This window comes from Lepidochelys kempii, chromosome 4 (assembly GCF_965140285.1).
Source record: "Lepidochelys kempii isolate rLepKem1 chromosome 4, rLepKem1.hap1, whole genome shotgun sequence".
In the NCBI taxonomy this organism is placed as follows: Eukaryota; Metazoa; Chordata; order Testudines; family Cheloniidae; genus Lepidochelys; species Lepidochelys kempii.
The window spans coordinates 131,417,249-131,440,561 of record NC_136383.1 but is presented as its reverse complement, the minus strand read 5'-3'; positions in this window follow the sequence as shown (position 1 = coordinate 131,440,561).

The following is a 23,313-nucleotide window of genomic DNA, read 5'->3' as shown; positions in this document are numbered from 1 at the left end:
TAGTGTTGTCAGCAAGAGAAATGGCAAGTAGAATCAATGGGTCCTACTACCCAAGCACTGCCAACAGTCTAGCAATATGGCTGGCTAGCAGGGAAAGTACTTTGGTAACGGTAGCTTGTATTTCCACCTGCAAAAAGCAAAACAAATGTTCATTCTAAACTATCGTATTTTAAATGAAGGAAGACAGGGATAAAAGCATTATAGAATAAATTGGAAGGAACAACCCACGAGACACTCGATCTGGTCTCCAGGATAACTAACAAACAAACAAAAAAAAGCCCGTAGTTCTAGGATGAGGATTATGGTCACCAGCTCCATTCTTCAGGTACAATGTAACTGTCCACCACAAAGGTAGCACTTGCGTAGAAGACAACAAAAGTTTTTTGGGCAGCTGGTCGAAGACCATTAAACGAAGTCTCACAGAATCTAAGAATTGCCTCAAACCTCACTGCTTTCCATTTCAAATGCAAAGTGTGCTTCTATGATCTCGCCTTCAATAATAAATACCTACAGCACGGCAGACATAAAATAAATATTGCCAAAATTTCTGATATAATTTTCCCACTTGGGGAGAAAGAACACAATGGGACAAATCTTTCCTTTACTTATATTTCAGCAATTCTGAGGACAAAATGGCTGCTGAAACGTGCCCAAATGCATTTTGCATGGATGGAGCTGACCTTGGTTTCTTTTGAGAATGGGTAAACTCCACTGGGACAAAGGATGACTTTTCTGAGCATTTCTCTGGTACAGATACACAATTGCCTGAAACTGGGGTTCATTCCAAGTGGAAACAAGGATTTAGATGTTAAAAGGTGAAGTGTACACAAAGCAAAGCGGGATAACAGATGTGTAGCTACATATAGTCCCTTTTCCTGATATTGAATCCTGTCTTTTGAGAACTATAGAAGGACCCTGCCAATATGGTTTGTTGTAAATTGAAAAACAAAACCAAAAACAATATTTTTTCTATGAAATTGTATTCTAATATTTCTAAAAGAAACAGGTTTTATCGAAAATCTAGGGCATGTCACTGAAAGCGGCCTCCACATGGAACTCACACTGAAGTTAACGAGAGAACCATATTCAACACACTTATGAGATCGGGTCCGTATAATTGTCCCTTGGAGCATTGGAAACCCAAACAGAACAGCATGATCCTAATGGATATTTTAGCAACAGGAGCCCTTTAAGTACCTAGATTAGACAGACTAGACAGATCATGAGCACAAATAAATGAAACTGATTGAGTTATATGGCCCAAGACCAGTGAAGCGCAAAATGCTGAAATGGTGAAAAGTAAATTAGATTTGATCAATTCTGTTTCAGTGCTCTAGGGTGTTAATAATAACACAGAGAGTTTTAAAAATACATAGGCTTTTTTATCCTAGCAGCGTCCCCTTTAAAACAGATTTGTATCTGAAAAAAAGTTTTGCAAAGTTTATTTGCTTCCCTATTGACATTATTGTTGACAACCTCAGGACTGTATAATTTGTAGTGGTAAACAACACACCTCTTTGGGTTTTTATCTTATCTGTTGAGTGGGATTGACTGTTTTATAAAAAAGATTCTCAGGGCTAAATCGTCAGTTGGTTTGAGTCACCATAGCCTCACTGAAATCCACTGATATTTGCATTAGTTGAACATTTGGGATGCATTTAGCCATCCGCACAAATATGATGTGCGTCGCTGGTGTTCCAGTTACCGATCAGGACTGCAGTACTTTGAGACGGTGGCAGTGAGTTTTGTCCGCAGAGCAGTAGAGGGTATGGCAATATCTGCATGCACTGCATTCAGAAGTCAGATTGTAAATATTCACTGCCGTGCTATCAGGAATGAAAATGCTTCCTTTGAATAACTTTTTCCTCAATGAACCTGATTACAAGCATAAATATACTGAATTTCAATGCAAATAGCAAGCTCACTCTTTGTCTCTGTTTATTGAGGTTACAGATCTGGAGAAGTTTGAAATTCCAGAGATCTTTTACATGTACAAAACTTCAGGACACAAAAAAAAAAGTCTCATCAAATGAAAGAGGCACTGATCATTTATCTAGCCTGCCAGCCAAAAGATCTCCAAAATATTGCTTTTATTTTTCTTTTTGAAACCACCCTCCATTAACATCACATTTGCCTGAAGTTTCCCTGGGCCTCATTTCCCCACATCCCTGACAACTGATGCTCAGTTTGGAATCCCTTCCATTTTATTCAGCTTGATTTCTTGTTTCAGCTTCATTTTAAATTCAGGGGACCCCAGTTCCCCCTTCTGTTACACCAATTTTTCAATGTAATTCCACTGAAGAGGCAACGGGTTTAGAGAACAAAGTCATAGAATCACAGAATATCAGGGTTGGAAGGGACCTCAGGAGGTCATCTAGTCCAACCCCCTGCTTAAAGCAGGACCAATCCCCAACTAAATCATCCCAACCAGGGCTTTGTCAAGCCTGACCTTAAAAATATCTAAGGAAGGAGATTCCACCACCACCCTAGGTAACGCATTCCAGGGTTTCACCACCCTCCTAGTGAAAATGTTTTTCCTAATATCCAACCTAAACCTCCCCCACTGCAACTTGAGTCCCATGTCTCTTGTTACCACTTCACAGTACATTCATTACCTGTTCAGATTTGCACCATTCTCAGTCTCATTTCACTCCCCTCTGCACAAACAACAATTTTGATTTTCCCACTGTCTCTCCATTACAGCAGTCTCATCACATTCCAGTAGTGCAAGCTCCAATACCATTTCCATCTCAAAAGAGGATCTATTCTACTTAGGTTATAAAGTTTTTTTCTGTGTGATTCCCAATCGGTGAAAATAGGCCTAACTCACCGATCCGGTAAACATGTTCAAAGCTTGCCTACCTGATCAGGCCCTTATAGAGAAGTTTGAATAAATGTCGGGGGGAGAAGAGGTGGAACAGAACAACGCTCTCCATCAGTGCAGTGATTAGGGTACTCAGCCAGCCTATGAAGACCCCCCACTTCAAGTCCCTCATCTACCGTAGAGGGAGAAGAGATTTTAACAGGGATCTGCCAACTCTCAGATGAGTTCCCTAGCCACTGAGCTAGTCTAATGGGGGGCCCCCTCACTGTCCCCTGTTGACACTGTTCTGCTGTAGATAAATAATTTTAAAAAGCCATTGCAGCAGGGGAACTAGACATTGGGTCTCCTACCTCCCAGCTGAGTTCTCTAACCACCAGGCTATAGAGTCATCGACCACGCTCTCTCTCTCTATCTCCCTCCATTCACTGTATAAGGACTCCGAGCCTAAATCAGGCTGTGTGTGAATCCTAGCATGAATCCTAGTGATTTTCTAGATGTCTAAATTTCTTGGTGAATCGAGCCCTTTACTGTTCATAGTATCTTCAAGGATTTCCAGGCACTTTACAGACATGAATTAATTAAACCTGAAGCTATCCATGTGAACTATGGAAGTATTCTTAACCCCATTTTATACACAAGGAAATGGAGACAGAGAGGAGAGGTTTGTGTGACCTTGGGCAGGCTCACACAATGTGGGTTAAAAGCCAGGCATTCTGGCACCTTATACTGTGTCCTAACCAGTAGAATGTGCTTCTTTCCATGCCCTAACAAAGCTAAAGCAACTTCAGGTTTTTATTGCAGATGAACTAAAAAAAAAAAAAAAAATCCACTCATCTTTAAGGCAAGATACAAGAGTAAATAGTAGTTGTGTTGTCCATTTATTTTTGGAATTAAACACATTATGTAAATATAATATGCAAATTGAGTGTGGCCCTTGGGCTGCTGGCAAGTTCCTCATGCATCCAGTGGCATCGCAAGTTTCAGGCCTCCCTGCTGTTGATTAAGAAATTTCCTTGATAGACCTATAAATATGGAGCATTAATGTGATTAATGTGACAGTCAGCCGTGCAGAAACGTGTTTAAATGTGACTCGATAGCTCCGTACATTCGCATGACATTGGCCGAGCAAGAAAAATAAATGCTACCCTTGACAGGCTGCTGAGAATTCAGCACTTGAACGTTGAGCTTTAAACATCTATAGACACAGATGAAGACGAAGATGAAGCTGTGGCATTGTGAGCCAGCTTCAGACAAGGAGCCTAGTCCAGATCGTGATTCAAATGTAATGCACACCACTCACTGCTTCTTTGCAGGCACACTGCAGCTGCAGAACTATATATATATTACCCAGACTTTTTTTTTAACTGAAGAAAGAAGGATGAGGAAAGGATATTTTTATGCTTTATTAGGAGGAGGTTTTCCTCTTAATTCATAAAAACTGCATGTAGTGTGCACAGATCACCACCCACCTGCAGGGCTGGAGCCCAAAGCTTTTTGCCAGACATTCAGGGAAATCAACACAGCTGAGATGGGGCGTCCATTCAAAACAACTGCAGATGTAATGGAAGCCATTAAAATGACCTGTTATTTGAGTGGGAGCTGAGCGCACGTACGTTACAATCACAACACGTATGAAGAATAGAAGGCATGTTTCGATAGGATTTCAAATGTGATACAGAATGCCTTTTCAGTGATATGTAGCATGTGGCTGGCATATAAGGAACCATAATGAGAAGCTTATTAATTACACCCATGCTTTTCAGGTCTCCTTTGAATGAAAAGACAACAGTTCTTGATGTTCAAGATTTTGGCAGCTGGACCTTGGATCACTGATAAGGCAACATGGTGTAGAGTAATCAGTGCAGTGATCTAGAAACTCCTTAGTTCTGCTACCAACTGACTATGTGACTTTAGAGAGACAAGGTGGGTGAGGCATTATCTTTTACTGGAGCAACTTCTGGGAGTTGATGGGAGAGACAAGTGTGTGCGCCACACAGGTGTACTTAATCCAGCCTCAGTGCGGGGAGATCGAATAGATGGCACACACATTTTAGGTAAGTCACTTGACCTCTCTGCATCTCAGTTTCCACCAACCCCTCTGCAAAATGGAGAAAACTCATACCTACCTAAGGCTGCAGCATGGAGAATATCGTATAGCACTTTGAGACAGTCAAAGCACTATATAGACTGAGACCGCCCATTGTATCATACTGGCCAATACTGGCTCACTGTTTCCTTGTGCTCCCCCTGACTGTCTGTTGTATCCAACTCTCCTGTCTCTGTTCCTAGATTTAGACTGTAAACTAGGAAGTCAGGGACTATCTTGTTATAGTATCATAGAGATGTAGGGCTGGAAAGGACCTCACCAGGTCATATAGTCCATCTCCTCACACTGAGGCAGGATTAAGTATACCTAGACCATCCCTTACAGATGTTTCTCTGACCCCTTCTTAACAACATCCATGGACAGGAATTCCACAACCTCCCTAGTTAAGCAATGGAACAGGTCACCTATCTTTATAGTGAGAAAGCTTTTCCAAATATCTAAACAAAATCTCCGTTGTTATGGTCTGTACAGTTCCCAGAACAAGATTTTTAAGCCAGACTCATGATTTCTGAATGTTTGAAGCTGGCAAAACTGAAAACTGGCTCTAAGAGCGTCTCATTTTCTGTGATCACGAGCCAGTCTTAATTACATACATGCTCAATAGTAATTTATCAGTAGCTAATTTGTGGTGGATACCACATATACCACAATACTATTAATAGCTTACTCCAAGATTTTAGGGCAATGAGGACATTTCTGAGCTTCATTGTGGGTGTTGTTTACAAAGTTTTTCCCTTTTAATTGATTTACCCAGATATTAGGAAGGAAAGATGGACAATAGCAGGATGAGATGAAGGTCGTACTGTCAACCTGTGAAACTCTTTGCCAGAGAATGTTGTGAAGGCCAAGACTATAACAGTGTTCAAAAAAGAACTAGATAAATTCATGGAGGATAGGTCCATTAATGGCTATTAGCCAGGATGGGCAGGGATGGTGTCCTTAGCCACAGGGCACAGAACTTCCCCCACATAATTGCTAGCACATGTTTTTATTTATTTATTTATTTATTTTATTAAAGAAACCCAATCTTGAGTTAAAGGTTGTCAGTGTCAGAGAATCTCCCAATACCCTTGATATATTGTTAATGGCTGGAATTAACTTGAGTTAAGCACTTTGAAGAGTAAAGCGCTGTTATGGTTTCCAAGTGCTAAATGTTATTAGTACTGGATTATTGCTGAAGAACTCTCTTTGTGAGTACTGATGGGCAAATCGGAAAGAAAAAGTTATGATCTGTTTGGAACCACACCAAAAATATAACAGCAATATAAAAAGACTGCATCACACCAGTTCAGCCTTTCAATATTTGTTCTGAGCATTTCTATTTCTTTTTCTCTTCAAGTCTCCATACAAGTGTTCTGCCTCTTTTCCTCTCCAACCTGTGTATCAGGTGGAAGTGTAAACAATACTTGTCATTTGAGCAATATGATTATTTTTATTGTTAATTAATTGTATTTCTGTAGCACGTAGGAGGCTAGGTCATGGGACAGGACTACAGGTGGATGAATAAGTTGTTGTTGTTTTTTTTCCAGTTTGTTGGCAAATTTCAAAAAGCCTAAGAGAAATCATTTTCTGTTGGACCAAAATAAAATAAAGCGAAAGTTTTCAGCAAATCAAAAAAAAAAATCATTTCAGGTCAAACAACATGTGATTTTGTCCATTTTTGAACATTTTCAAAAATAAAAGGAAACAAAACCATTTCAAAACATTTTTTTTAAATAAACAATTTAGAAAAAGCAACATAAATTTCCAAAACATTTCGGTCTGGCCAAATCTGTATTTTTTGCTGAAAAAGTTTCAGCCAAAATGTTTTGCTCAGCTCCAACCAGGACCATGTTATGCTAGACACTACACAAACCCAGACAAAAGAGACAACGGTCTCAAATTTCAGTGGGGGAGGTCTAGGTTGGATATTAGGAAACACTGTTTCACTAGGAAGGTGGTGAAGCACTGGAATGGGTTGCTGAGGGAGGAGGTGGAATCTCCATCCTTAGAGGTTTTTAAGGCCTGGCTTGACAAAGCCTTGGCTGGGATGATTTATTTGGTGTTGGTCCTGCTTTGAGCAGGGCATTAGACTAGATGACCTCCTGAGGTCTCTTCCAACCCTAATCTTCTATGATTCTCTGATCCCTGCCCAAAGAGTTTTCAATCCAAGTACAAGACAAGAAGCAATAGATGTCTATAGGTAGACCAATGGAGGGAGCACAAAGAAACAATTAGAAAAATATTGCTGAGAATGACAGGCTGTGTACTCATCACACCAAGAGCTTAACCATTGTCAAGATTTTTGTAGGCATTATAGAATAGTAGTGTTTTGAGGACTGTTTTGTAAGAGGATAAGGAGTTAGTAGCCTACTATATTATATTAATTACTTGCATTTACATGGCAAGCTTCATGCAATTGTGATGGTTTCCATATTGACCAATACCAGGAATTGAACCAGGGACTTCCAAAGCTAAAAGGATAAGCTCATCACAACTTGCATATGGGGCCTCAGCTATCTAGCTAAAAGCTTTAGATTGGGCACAGAGAAAGACATAGCACGTACTGACCAGGGGCTACACAAGGATGCCAAAGAGCTTTACAATTAATTAATTAAGCTTCAAAACAACCTTAGTGTAACCTTTGGGTGGGCCAGAGTTTACTTCACTGCTCCTCTTATAGTGCTCCAAGTCAAGACAATCAAATCCCAAAAGAACCAGAGGAATGAATTTAATTCTCAAGTACCAACTTTATAAAAATGTATATTGATAAAAACATCATAGCTTAATTTCTACTAAACAACAAAGCTACTTCATAGTCCACACACATTATCTTCACAGTTATAAATATAAACCAAATTAAATCTAAACCAGTCAGTGTCAATCCCCTCCCGCCCCACATTGAGAAGTAACTCAGAGCTCCTAAAGCTTAGGTTGAGTTCACCTGAGTTTCAAATAGTGTCTTTGTTCATCAACTCTATACAGTCTGCTGAATCAAAAGCACTGCAGTAATATCTTCTCTCCTCTTGCCTGCAGAGATCTTCATTTGGACAACACACAGACTCTTTCTCCTCCTCTGCTGGAATGAGGAATCAAGTAGCTAGTCAGCTAACTAATTAACCAACCAATAAGTATTAAATGTGCAAATGTTACAAGACAAATGCAAAACTAAGAATAGAAAACATCAATGACTCTTTCCCCATCACCACATTTAAACAAGAAAGGAGTGAGTGAACCTGACTGGGTAAGACAATTTGACTAAAAAAATTGGCTAAAATCAAATAACATTCAAGGTATACAATTAAAATGAAAGAAATTAATTTTCCCTCCCAATTTCCTCTTTGTACAACTAACACTGCAAGGGCTTTTCTGTTGGAAAGTTAACAATATCATCAAGAATTAGGGGAAAACAGCCTATTATCTGCTCCTGTGATGCTGAGCTTCTCTCTGCTCACAAATCCTTTTGTAAAGCAGCTGCCCTGACTACTTGACCTCAGTGGAGTCTATTAATCCAGCTACAGAGAGCCTACTGAGCATGCCCTAAACTACCACCCCCAAGTCCAGAAACTTTTGGGAGTGGAATGCTAAATGGGCATCTGCAGAGCATCGATGACCCAGATACAACTCATTCCTCTCCCTACCACCCACACCCTTCTTGTCCCTAGATCTCTGAAAGAGATATCTTCCTGTTTGGCACCCGGGTTACATTAGGTTCAAGTTACAGATCGATAAGATGAGACATGGAGATGGTGAGCGATTTGTATTTTATGTGAGAACAGACACTCCCCGTTAGAAGCTGGATTCTCAGTTTCCCGCTTTACTTACTAAACCATAGTGCAGTCAAGTGGAATCTATTCTATGACCAGCAGTTGTCACTGCTCTGCTGTGATGTGCATTTTTTTTTCTGACAAAACCCTTTTTATTTATAGGTGAAACTGAGCAAACCTGCAAAGGCAAACAACAGATTATCTTTGCTTCTGTTTTTTCACAAAAAAAAAACCCAAACCACCCGTGAAAAGTCCTGTTGGCCTATTACTTTTTACATGCACAAATTCTTGCACTGCTCTTTCAAAAGGTGTTCTTTAAATAGCAGGAGTTATGCAGGGTTTGTTATGCAGAAGATAAGGGGCCCAATTCTCCTCTGATTTATACCAGTGTAGAACAGGAGTCAACGCCTTGGCATCAACACAGTTACAGTGATGTAAAACAGGTGTAAGTGTGAAGAGAAACCAACCAACGAGCACACTTTTTTGTTATGATTAATACATTTTCTCCTGTTTTAAGCCTCCAATTAAAAAGTATATGCTAGGTCTGTGACTGAAGTGACCAGACTCCAAATATAGACTCTTTGCCGATAACGTAAAGTCTTGCATTAAAGAAATTTGTAGTTATTCTGCTTAAGTACTTTGTTTTCATTTGCTTTGTTAATGGACCTGAATGGATTCCCCTCCCCTCCCACCCATCCACCTCCAATAATATCATCATGATTCCTTTCCCCCGCCCCCCACCAATCCTATACAATAATATGACACTGGGATTGTTTTGTTTTGTTTTAACTCCATGGATTTTGCCTTCCAAAGAATTTTCCCCCAAAGTCTTTCTGCTGCCTGGATAGCAACTAAATTGGAAATGCTAATATTTCTCTTTGCCTGATTCCCACCAAGGGAGTGTCAAAATATCAATAAAATGAATTGTGTGCACTAATGGAGACATACAGATTTATGTATTGTAATGCACGTTGTTTAATATTACTGTCTTGTAGGAATTCACTTTATTTTTAATTTTCATCACATTTTGCATTTAGGAGCAGCATGTGAGATGTTTTGTATGAAAGGCCAGACTTCCAAAGTAATTTTACCAGCAGTCAGATAAATGCACAGAATTCATTGAATGTCTCAGTTATATGGAAGCATTAGACCCTTAATAGCTCCAAATCAGCATCTCCCCTTAGGTTAATAAATCTGTATTTTAGTGGAAGCATTGGAATATAGTAATCTAAGGCTGCCCGTTTAAAAATTGAGCTTTTCTCTCTGTTACTGGGAGTAATCTTTTCAAAAAGGTTAGGTTCGACTTTTCTTCTTACAGCTTCTGTGGTTATTATATCGTGCAGAAATGAGTATCTGAAACATGTCATTATGGATTAGTGTGGACAGCTGGCCTGATAGTCCCTGTATAGATTCAGTGAGTCCAGTTTTTAAATACATGTGACTTACAAAAGTGTAATGATCATTACCAGATGGCACCCCAGTTGGCAGTATCAGCAAATAGAGTAATATCTGAACAGGCATGTGTTATGCTCTCATCCTTAGAGGTGGTCCCTACATATTGGCATGGGATTGAGACATATTGGCATGGGGTTGCTGGGAATCCCTTCGTTGCTCTGTCCATACAATGTGCAGAATAGAAGAGCACTGGCCTGATTTTCACTGTGCTCTGGCCCCTCTATACTGTCTGGGCAGTAAAAAGGTGCTTATTTTAAAGAATGTGTACACAACCAGAATCAGCTTTCCCCGCCCCCCACACAGTCTCTGTTGTTATTCCATCATTTTTTCCACCAAACATATAAGAATCAGCTGCAAAACATTTTCCACACCAGAATGAACCAGGCAGACACACTGCAAGGGAATCCATGTCCAAATCTTAATCAAACTGTAAAAAAAAATCTCAGTAAACCTGGTAGACCTAAAAGGACAAAAGTTCCATTTTCTGAGTTTCTAAACAGTCCTGGAAGAGCTGTCACTCTCAATGCAAAAAAAAAAAAAAATGAAACAGAAAACCATGAAACTAAATTTCAGCTTTCAAAAGATGAGATCAAAAGTTTAAAACATTGCCTCTGAAAAATTGTTTTTGTTTAGCAAAGAAAACATTACAAGTTGATGTCATTTGCACTGTGGAAAACCTAGGGCATAACTGGCTTCAAAACTGAGCTTGATATGATTAGGTGTTTTGTCCCTACTGCTCCCCTTGGAAGTCTGTTCCAGAACTTCACGACCTTGATGGTTAGAAACCTTTGTTGAATTTCAAGCCTAAACTTCTTGATGGCCAGTTTATATCCATTTGTTGTGTTTACATTGACACTAAACTTAAATAACGCTTCTCCCTCCCTGATATTTATCCCTCTGATGTATTTATAGAGCGCAATCATATCTCCCCCTCAACCTTCTTTTGGTTAGGCTAAACAAGCCAAGTTCTTTGAGTCTCCTCCTAAGGTAGGTTTTTCATTCTTCTGATCATCCTAGTAGGCCTTCTCTATACCTGTTGTAGTTTGAATTCATCTTTTTTAAACATGGGAGACCAGAATTGCACACCTTATTCCAGATGAGGTTTCACCAGTGCCTTGTATAATGCTACTAACATTTCCCTGTCTACTAGAAATACCTCACCTGATGCATCCTAGGACTGCATTAGCATTTTTCATGGCCGCATCACATTGGCAGCTCATAGTCATTCTGTGATTAACCAATACATCCAGGTCTTTCTCCTCCTCTTTTGTTTCCAACTGATAAATCCCAGTTTATAGCAACATTTTCGTTGTTAGTCCCTAAATGCATGACCTTGCACTTTGCACTATTAAATTTCATCCCATTTCTATTATTCCAGTTTTCAAGGTTGTCAGATCATCTTGTATGATATTCCGGTCCTCCTCCATATTGGCAATACCTCCGAACTTTGTGTCATCTGCAAATTGTATTAGCACACTCCCACTTTTTCTGCCAAGGTCATTAATAAAAATGTTAAATAAGATTGACCCCAAGATCGATTTCTGAGGAACTCCACTAGTAACCTCCTTCCAGACTGAAAGTTCACCTTTCAGTATGACACATGTAGTCTCCCCTTTAACTCATTTCTTATCTACCTTTTGATTCTCATATTAATCTCCATTTTCTCCAATGTAGTTAATAATTCCCATGTGGAAATGTAGCAAATGACTTACTGAAATCCAGGTAGATTAGATCTCCTGCATTTCCTTTGTCTAAAAAATCAGTTATGTTCTCAAAGAAGATCAGGTTGGCCTGGCACAATCTACCTTCTGTAAAACCATGTTGTATTTTATCCCAATTACCATTTACCTCTATGTCCTTAACTACTTTCCCTTTCAATATTTGTTCCAAAACTTTGTATACAATTGAGGTCAAACTAACAGGCCTGTAATTTTCTGGATCACTTTTATTCCCTTTCTTAAAAATAGGAATTATATTAGCAAATCTCCAGTCCCTAGGGTATAATCCCTGAGATTATTGATTCATTACAAATCTTTGCTATTTGGCTTGCCATTTCATGTGCCAGTTCTTTCATATTCCTGGATGGAGATTTTCCGGGCTCCTCGATTTAGTCCCATTAAGCTGCCTGAGCTTGATTTCCACCTCTGATATGGTAATTTCTATTTCCAAATCCTCATTACCGTTAGCTACCATGCCACTATTCCTAAACTGTTCATTACCCTTCATTGCTTGACTAAGGTTAGAAGCCTGTGGCAGAACTAGAAATTAGACTCAAATCTTCTGAATCCCAATCCAGTGCCTTGACTACAAGAACGTCCGTCTTCTCCAAAATGTAGGCCGGTAAATTTCCCCCAACAGTCACTGAATTTAACAACCTAGAAAATTCTCTTCAGTATCTTAAAAAACAACAACAAAAGTTTTAGTGGATCCACTATAATGAAAAAGCAACCCTAAAAAGTACCTCAGCAAAACACAGGCACTTAAAAAAAATTACAGCTATGAACAACTATTCTGTACTAATCAATTAATGTTCATCCCCCTGCTCTCCTCCACCCTGCATCAAAAGGTAAGCAGACATTACCCCTAATGTATGCAGTTGGTAAAGCAGACAAATTGCCATTACAAGAAGGCCGAAAGCTAGTGTGTCAAAAAAGGTCTGAAGTTTAGTGTTTTATAGGAAGACCCCATGCAGCAAGACATCTGCACTGATCTTAACAAGTCTGTAACCATGAATCTCTTAAGTAAGGGTACCTCCAGTGATGGACCTTGCCTGAATTTCCATGAATGCAGACTTCTCTTACTTTATGATGTTTTATCATGATATATGCAAAGGCAATATGTACCTCTGTTCCAATTGTGTCTCACCCTTATGCTTATTCTCCAGTTCATTCCTAAGGGAAACTCTTTCTAATTTTACTGCATTTTTTTCTTTCTGTGAAAAGTTTTTACTATTAGGAATTATCCCGCAGACTCCTATTTTGCATTTGCATGGCTCTATGTATTTTCATATCACTGAACAAACACTCAGTAACTAACCCTCTGAACACTCACCCATGGTAGGTAAATGTTATTATCACTGTTTCACAGAGGCACAAGCTGACACAGAGAGGTCGAGCCAGATTTCTTAGACCACACAGAGGGTCATTGACATAGAAAGGTTCCAAACAGCGTGTTACATGTAGATCAGAGCTGGTGCTCGACATTCCACTGATGTTTTTTTTTCCTGAAAGCTGTCCGGGGAGCTGCATGGGGGGCTGGGGAAGGACATAGTCACCTGAGGCCATTCTGGCGGGGCAGATCCCTGTTCCTCCCACGTAGGGAAGCTGAGGGAAGGAGGGAGGATTTCCAATTTTGGTTGGACGTATTCCTGAAGGTTTCAACACATGGCATAATCTTTAATTAAAGATTAATCTTTAATTCCTGGCAATGCCAGGACAATCCGGGAGGGTTGGCAAACCTAGAAGGTGGCCTGGTGAAGCCATGTTAGTCATGGTGCAGCTTCTCCCAGCCAGGACTTCTGGAGTCAGGGTGGGACAGCCTTAAAGAAGCAAACTGACATAAAAGTCAGAAGCACCTCAAAAAAATCAGCACCTTAGGTGGCTACTTACATGACCTATGCCTTAAAAGAGGCATATAGACTTCCCCATGCCTTTCCTGGTGTGGGGGCGGGGGACAATTGTGTATAGGTATTTTATATATCTATTTATGAAGTTCTATGTGCTTTTGTTTGTGAAAATCACATTGAAAAAGCCCAGCTTGGACTAGGAGTGGGAAGTGGTGAGCGATTACTCCTCAGTTTGTGGCCACAGTGTTCAGTGACCTTCATCAAACACTATAAGATGCAATGTCGTGCCTTGTGTATCTGTTCCTCTATCTTGCACACTGGGAGTTGGCAGCTTCATTTTTAATGTTTATGAAATAGCTTTCTATCAAGGAGATACCTTGATGTCGTATGGAGATGAGGACATTCTGTCATGACCCCACAACTTTTGAACTTGTGTCCTCAAGGTTCCCAGTTGACTGTTACCGCCCTACTCCCACCCAGCAGCTTGCTACTAACTAAGTGAGCAGGAGAGACAATGAAACCTGAAGTTACATCAGGGAGGCCTGAGCCTGACTGGAGGAACACCTTGAACTCTGGTTGGTCAGAGCTTCCTATTGAAACCCAAAGAAAGGCATACAAAGTTGTCTGTACAGGAGCGCTCTACCTGACCGTTACACTGGAACTTGCCTTCTTGACCGACTCCTGGCATCTCGTCTTGTTCCTGATCCTCCCACTGTTCCCTGACTATTGCTATGTCGCTTGGTTTGATTCTCTGACTCCAGCTCTGACCCTTGGCTTGACTCCTTCTCCAACCATTAGACCCAGCTGCCTACATCTCAGCCCTGACACATTCAGTGTCCTCAGCATTGTGATTTCTAGTGCTTGTCCCGATCACATTGGTAACACCTGTTTTACAGAGACAGGTTTCCAAAACACCATCCAGGCTCAACTGTTTTTTTTTTTTCCATTTGAACACTGTTGCTCTAATTCTTTGTCTTCCAATCTATGCTGTCCTTATGAGCATCATGGGCCGTGATGTATTTCTATAATAACTGTGAGGTTAAAGATAGTTAAGTACTTGAACAAAGGTCATAAAGCCATCTCTGAATCACAGTTAGCTAATTTGGTGACTTTAATCAGTAATTCTCCAAGAATAGCTAAACCTGAAAATAAAGACAATAAATAAAAAAGAATGCATTTGTGATCTGAAGCACTGTGAAAGAGGTTTCAGCCTAAAGAGTTTCTCACCACCAAATTACAACCCCTTAGATATGAAGTATGTGTCAGAAATTAAATCTACCTTAAATTTTACCATACAAGTTGGAGCTGCTGTGGTGAAATATTTAGAACAAAGATAGCATTAAATCAGCTCAATTTGTAAATGTAAAAGCAGCCAGAAGAAAGCACCCATTGGATTTAAAAACATGACATAATGTAAACAATATAAAAAGCAATGCCATGTGTCTGTGCGCCCTTTGGAAATTGAACTGCTGATGGTTAAATGGAAGGGAAAACTGTAAGGGGAGGCTACAGCTAACCAAAGAAATCATTCGGAATCCTGCAGGAGGTTAGGCTGGATGATCACGGTGGTCCTGTCTGGCCTGGAAATTTCTGAATCTTTTTCTACCTTCCACACCTAGCGCTAAGGAGGGAGAATTTCACATACCAAAAGGGATTTGTTCACAGGTACGACTTTCCTCAGGCCACTGTTTTAGTCCAGGGTGAGGCCCTGGGCTCAATACAGCCTTGAGCAAGGCGCAGTTACTTAACACATTTCACTTACTGAAATTGGATCTCATGACACACCTGAGCTTTACCAATGGCCCATCACTTTGCTGTGCCCGGCTGGTTGAGAATCGTTGCCCTACAATATGTTCTCCTGAACACTGTTAACTAGTGAACAAGCTGGCATCCCAAACTGGCTATTTTTGCCACCAGAAATTAAATGGGTGCAGCGCTGGATCATTAGCTTCTTTGAGTCCTACCCAGGAAGTTACACTGAAAGTACAACAGTACAGTACTTTATTGTCGCTAGCATTCTCTGCATAAAGGACAAGAAGAATGCCCTCTTTGCTTCCCATCTATTCATGTCTGCACGTATTTCTAATACAGCATCACCATAGTATCTAGTACAGGAACCCAAACCAGCAAGTCTTCTGAAAAGAAAAGTGGGTGCAACCTTGATTGTGCCAGGGTGGGGAAAGGAGAATGGATGGGTTTAGCACGGCCCCAAAAAGGAGATGCTGCTGGCTGGGTAGATGACATGACCAGGGTAGCTGTGAGATGCATTAGTGCATCCCTTCAGCAAGCCTCTGCCAGGGGGGTGTTATGAAGCCCCTGCCATATACTACAGCTGTCACCCAGCCCTGGCAGAACACCCCTGGGAAAGCAGCACTGTATTGTTCAGGAGCCTTAACCCCACCCCCATCCTGTTAGAAGGAGTGGTCTTCCCTCCCCAGAGCTTGGTGTTATTCAATAGAATTCACCCTGCACAGCAGGTGGAATATTAAGGTACTAGGAGTGTATGTTGAGGTGTATTGCTTTTGGGGCACAGCCAGCTATCCTGGCCTAGTGAATCTAGCCCAATGAATGTAACTGAAAGCAGCAAAAAAAAAAAATCAAGGGAATACTATGCTCCTTTAAGGTGACATGTTTATTCTTCGTGCAGCGATATAGTGGTTGCTGTTATTCTATCTCTAGAAACAGCACATAAAGAACAAAAGAAACAAAAATGAGGACTGTTCACCAGTAATGCATCATCTACCCGGGAACAACTTTATAGCCTCAGACATTTTGATCGGAATGTTTTCACTGACTCAGATAGTCACATTGCTATGTGATGGTGATCCAGAATGCCCAACAACAGCCCTCAGAACATGTGAACAAAAGGTGAGGAAGGCTCCAACAATGCAAATCTTGCTGTAAACAAAGTGCAAGTTGACACCCATATGTCAGGAACCATTTCTGATCAGTCATGCAGAGAAGATAGAATCAAATCCAGTAACTGTAATGAAATACAGACACATATGGTGGAGGGTGAACAATGCTACCTAGTAAGTAATGCTAGCCACAGTAGTGAAAAAAAGAGATCCCCTGGGTCTGAAGGTGTTCAAGTTACCTTCGGAACAACATACATCATTCACCAGAACAGAAAATATTATTTCAATGGTCTTTTTGATACGAGTTTTTCTTTTCAAACTAGACACACACATTGCAAACCCAAGAGAGACCAAGAAAGGAGCCAAAAAATTAGAAAAAGAAAATTGTACTCCCAATGCAAAAGAGAAGGAACACTCCATTAATCTGGAAGGTAACAAATTTCAACAAAGGTACAAGGAAATGCATTTTTACATAATGCATGATTTATCCCTGCCATAGGAGCTTTTAGAGACAAAGGCTAGGTCCTTCAAGTCTTGGTCCCATGTGTAGTCCTGTTTCTTGGATGGTTTTGTCTAGGCTAGGAAAAAAGTTGAGGTTAGGTTAGGCTTAGGCCACATGTACACTATGGCCGGGATAGACACACTGAGATCGATCCATCGGCAGTCGATTTAGTGGGTCTAGTAAAGACCTGCCAAATCGACAGCAGATCACTCTCCAGTCGACCCTTGTACTCTACCCCCGACAAGAAGAATAAGGTAAGTCGATAGGAGAGTTTCTCCCGTTGACCCGCCGGGTGTAGACCCCGTGGTAACTCAACCTAAGACACATCGACTCCAGCTACGTTATTCACATAGGTGGAGTTGCGTAGTGTAGATCATCTTACCACAGTAGTGTAGACATAGCCTTAGCTACCTTGATGATCCTCATTGCAGGAGAGGTTTCCAAAAGCAATTTAAGGATGTTGCTGTACAAGTCCCACTGGATAGCATCTATGCTCCTAAATCCCTTTGGTGCTTTGACTATTGTCCCCTTTGAAACTTTTTAAGAACCCAATCCAGCAAACTTTTACTCATGGGAATAGTGAGGAACTACACTATACTGATAGTATAACACACACTTTACGTATAAAGCAGGAAGAACTGTGCTATATTCTCAAAGAATAATCTAAAATATTTCACTACATTTTTAAGTAATCACATCATTACAAAGATTGGAATGGGAACAGGCATGGAAAACATTCATCCATTTTTTTGACTAAAGATTGTAACGAGAAGGGAAGCCATAGAATCATTACTGTGTGAAGGTTATTTATAATCGTCTTTCTATGGTACAGTCTCCCAATATGCATGTGTAATGATTACACACATGAGTAAGAGAGTGATAAATTGGAAATGACTCCTGTGAGTATAATATAATACCCTACTACATAGAGTATATGAGTATAGTATGTTGTACTGTAGTGTGGTATAATAGTGATTCATAATACAGTGATAGAGGCAGTGTGACCTAGAGGTTAGAGCATTGGAACGAGATTCAGGAGATTTGGTTTCTGTTCCTGGCTTCGGCCTCTTGTCTGCTGGGTGATCTTGGGCAAGTCACTTCTCCTTTTTGTGCCTCAGTTTCTGCATTTGTAAAATGGGGCTAATGACATTGACCCCTTTTGTGAAATCCCATATAAGCGCTAGGTATTATTATAACACAAAATGGGCTATTGGCGTAAATGAAGTCAATAGAGCTATTCCAGTTTACTCCAGCCGATGACATGTATACATATTTACATAGCCCAGCAGAGACCATAACAAATACTCAGAAAAAGCAGGGGCAATAAGGTAGAAAACAAGCTGCTATATGTTTTTTTAAAGAGTTATGACGAGGCACATGAAGCATTGATTTAATTTTGCAGTTCACTGTGATATCACAGGCTACATTGATTGCGAAGTCACACCTCTGCTTAACAACAGGTAAATAAAAACATCATCAAGGTTGAGGCTGCATGAAAGATGTCTGGCCATAATTCCAAACATATTTCATTTGATTATTGCACAGCACAGCAATCTACAGCACTTTCATAACCGAATTAACAACCAAGTTAACTCAATAACAAGCTGCCTCAATACACATTTCCATTTCTCATGCACTTTCTGCAGTCAGGTGAACTCTCATGGAAAATGCCATAAGGGAACAGAATAGTAATCCACTGAGTCCGACATTCTGCTTCTGAAGGTAGCCTAGTGGGAACTCTGCACAGGTGACAGAAATTACAGTAGGTGTCCAGAGACACTGTGCTGAAAAGTATAGTGTGTAGAGAATCCTACAGGAGGACTATGCACCACATATGTTCTACTTATGGCCCATTCTGTGGGCTTAATTGGGAACCCAGTGATGGAAGACCTTATGTAGCCATCCTAAACATTGTTGAATTTCACCCAAATTCTGATCTCACACTGGAGTAAGCCCATTGGAGTCAGGAAGGTTATTGTGGATTTTTGTCAGTGTACGTCAGATAAAAAGCTGGCCCTAAAAGTCTCTACAACATAGTCAGTGCAGGTAGCCATAACAGGCAAAGTAAATAAGCAGTTCAATGAAGTGGAAAGAAAAATGTCATGACACAACTCTTTCTCCAGTGTATGACTTTGTTGTTAGTTCACACATACAAGACTATAATCATATAGTGATTAAAAATTGATAGAAAAGACTCATTTAGTCACATTATCCATCCCCTGACAATGAAGGATTTACATCCAATTAGAGTAGAACTTTATTATTTCTCCCTTAGGGGCAGATTATGGTACCCTAACTCATAATGAGTAGTATCTTACTCCACAAGGAGTTCCATTAGGTCAGATTGCCATCAGATGTAAATAAGCATAGCTGTACGGAAGTCAATGAAGCTACAGATGGTTACACCTGCTGAGGACTGGTTGATTACGCCCATTGATTTCCAAGGTCTCCAAACCTGGCTTCAAGCAAGAATTAGTGAAGTTCTTCATCTAGGGTTGATATCCTGGCCGCATTGAAGTCCATGGTAAAACTCCCATTGTTTTCAATGGGGCCAGGATTTCACCCTAACTGATTGTAGTCCTTAGCTAATTTCCAATGCCAATAATTGTCATTCCACTCCTCAGCAATGATTTAATAGCAGAGAGCTGTGGAGAGGTAATCTAATAATAAGACTTCATTTACTTTTACAAAATACTCGGGAGTACATTTATTAATATAATGTGATGTTGTATCACAAATAATGACTAAAACGGACTATGCTTGTCAAAACAAATAACCAGATGATAATGCAGTATGAATCAGTATCTTTTTAAATCATATATTTGTCACCTTTCAGATTTGCAAATTTCAGGAAGCTCCACTCTCTCTCTCGGGCTTCAGCTAGGCTCTGCTGTAACTCCCAGCTATGGTGTTGTGGGGTCAGGTGATGAATAAGATGCATAGGGCAACATTTGCTGGGTGAAATTATGCCATCAGTTCCACAACAAGCCATATCTCCTTACTGAGCCTTTTTAAAAAGTCTCATACGTGCATTTAACAAGAGCAGAGCAGCAGAATGGAAAACTCACAAAGCCACAGAGTGTCCACGGGGATTAAATAAATAACAACTCAATCCTGACAACAGATTAGGGTATCATGAGACATGAGCACAAAGACAACCCAGTCCCCAGGATGTCCATTGCACTGTTCTTCCTCCTGTGACTTGTGCACTTGGGATTAACCTGCTCAAGGAACTTCTGTACAGTGTCACCAAAAGGAATAGTAATAAAATATTAAGAAAAATACCGTTTCTGCTTGGGATCAATCAAGGTTTTTTGCATAAGGGCCCTACCAGCTCAAGGAATTTGCTTTCAAATCCTTTGCTTTGCAACCTGAGTTGGTTAGGCGGGTGAGGCTGGGAAGTGGGACTCTTGGAGGTTTATTTTTGGAAGTTTCAAGTTGTTGTTATGGTCAAAGTGTTCCCCAATTGTCTACAATCTAGATCAGGGCCCCATTGTGCTATATTCTGTACAAACACATAGTGAGATATCATCCCTTCCCTGAAGATTTACAGTCTAAACAGACAAGTCAAAGGGTGGGAGAAAAGAAGCACTATTAGCCGCATTTTACACATGGGCATCCGAGGTACAGAGAGACTGAATGTTTGCCCCAGGTCCACAGCAAGTCACTACCAGAGCCTGGACTAGAACCCCAAGTCTCTTGTGTTCCAGGCTAGTACCCTAGCCACAGGCTGAGGAGTTGGTTCATTTCTTTTACATTTGTTACATTTGTAAAGGAGTATCCAGGTTGCCCAGCCCCAGGGATGGTTGGTGTTTTGTTTTGCTTGTAGTATAAACCAAAATAAATGAAATCTATTTTCAGCTTTCCAAACATCAGCACCACCCCAGCACTCTGTACACCTGCTGGTCTTTAGGTTTTGCAACGCAGCAATAAGGTCTAAGTGTTCAAATGCTGTCCCTAGTGATGCAGTAAATGCAGCTAGTGCCCACTGCCCGACAGAATCTTCTTGTGCCAATAAGAAAAAGCCAAACAAGAGGTGTCTTTTTGCTGCTAAGGATCAACTCGTCTCACTGCTTGTTGCTAATTGTCTTCATTTGTTGAGTCTGATTTGGCAGGATCTATCAGCAAGAAGGAACTTGTGTAATTGCACTAATTTCTCTAAGCCCTAAGTGAGAAAACAACAGGGGATATCACTGCTGGTGTGCCTATAAATTAATTAGAATAACTCAGTGTCTCCCACACTACTGTTTGGACTATTTGATTTTAAAAACATCACTTTATCCTTATGTGATAAAGACTAAAAGGGGTTAAGGTGGCCACGCAGGCCGATTAACATCACAGGCTGCAGAGAAAGGCTTCAGGAAGGCAAGCAACAGTCATACCCTGAGAAGAGGGAGGTGGGTTTTGGAGCTGGTATGCCCAGAGAGAGAAGGAGAACCAGATGTGGTAGGAGGCGATCCAGGGAAGGAGTAGTGAGGAAGGCCCAGAACTACTAAGCTGAGGGTCCCTGGACTGGAACCTATTGTAGAAGACAGGCCTGAGTTCCCCTACCAGCCACTGGGGGAGTAACATCATGGGGCAGTGAGAGGGCAGACTGCCTAGGACCACTAGGGAGAAGGGACTTTGCTAACCTGGAACAGAACACTGAGTGACCCGGACAGAGGGCTGTCATGAAGAGGATGCTGTGGTTACTGGGAAAGAGAGGAGCTCCAGACTTGTGAGAGAGACAGAACAGTGTGCAAGCCGCGGAAAGCAGCGTTGACCTCTGGAGCTAATCTCCAGAGAGACTAGGAGGAGGTGCCAGATCAGTGGTGAGTGCTGTACCCCATAACACCCTACACAAAACCTGTTGCCAAAAGTCTTTATTCAGTGTATGGTAGTTCCCCAGGGAGATAGAATTCTCATGCTATATTGTGCCCTAATGAATACAGTAATATTGTAAAGGGCTTCCCCGCCACCACTGGCTGGGTTGTGGGTGGTTGTGGGTTGAGAAAGAGGCTGGGGCCAAGGGAATAAAAACAAAGTGTTTGTGTGGTGCAGGTTACTGCTGATTGCCAACTCCAGGGGAGGCAGGCCCTGCTGTGCAAGAGTTCTGGCTGCATTAAAGCTGGTTGGAGTTTTAGACAATGCGGTCTCACCTTGTTCCTTCAAACTTACCTGATGTAATACAGGTGGGCTAGATATGGACAGCTGATGCAGGAGGTGGGGCAGGGGAGCAGAAGGGACTCTGTGGAAGATCCTGGCCATTGATGCACCAGTACAATACAGGGACAACAATGGAGTGAGTAGCCATTGACCTACTGGGACCCCTGCTAGTGACTGAGAGGGGAATTAGCTCCCTGAATTACAATATTATGTGTATAGATATTCCAGCAGCTCCCACGGTACACTAAGCACTGTCCACATGCCCAGGAAGAGAGTCCCTCCTCCAGCGAACTCACAATCTGAATCTACATTTATACTACGAGCAAGGGGTGTGATGCCTCTGCTTGTGTACAAATACTCTCATTGAGCTAATATGAGTATAAATACCGGTGTAGCCATGGCAGCACGCGGAGAGGAAGCCGGGGCATGGCTTAGTCATGCTGAATACATACCCCCTGGGTTCAGGCAGGTTTGTACTCATGCTGGTCAAGCCATGCTGCAGCTTCCTGGGCTACCATGGCTACACTACTATTTCTATTTGCACTAGCTCAACAAGCACTAGTGCAAGCATATATACCTGGTTGGGGGGGGGGGAAATCACTCCCCTGGCTCATAGTGTAGACAGAGCTTGAGGAGACAAGCTACACACAAAGGGGGCAGGGAGAGCACTAAAATCAAATCAAATCAAAGTTTAACTTTGACCATCTTCAGAGGCTCCTTGTCCTGATCAGCATTAGTAGCTAATGTCTTGTAGGCCTCATGGAAGATGTCTCACGGGTCTTGGGGAGGGATTTCAAGAGAGAGAGGTTAATGGCTTTCTGAGGTGGTTTAGTGATAGTATAACAAAGACCAAGGGATGGCATGGAAGAAGGCACAAAGGTGGTTCTGCGAGAAGCTGGCAAACAGAGAGTTAAGGCTGGCATTCCTGGCAGAGCAGAGGCATTAGGAGACGAGTGGATGTGTATAGAGAAGAAGAGTCAGGAAGGGCCTTCAGGGAGAGAACACAAAGCTTCAGCTGTATGTCGTGGGAAAAGGGGCAGCCGGTGGAGGGAGTCAAACAAGGAGGAAAAGGGCAAAGGCAACAGAGATAGAAGATGAGCATTAGCAGCTG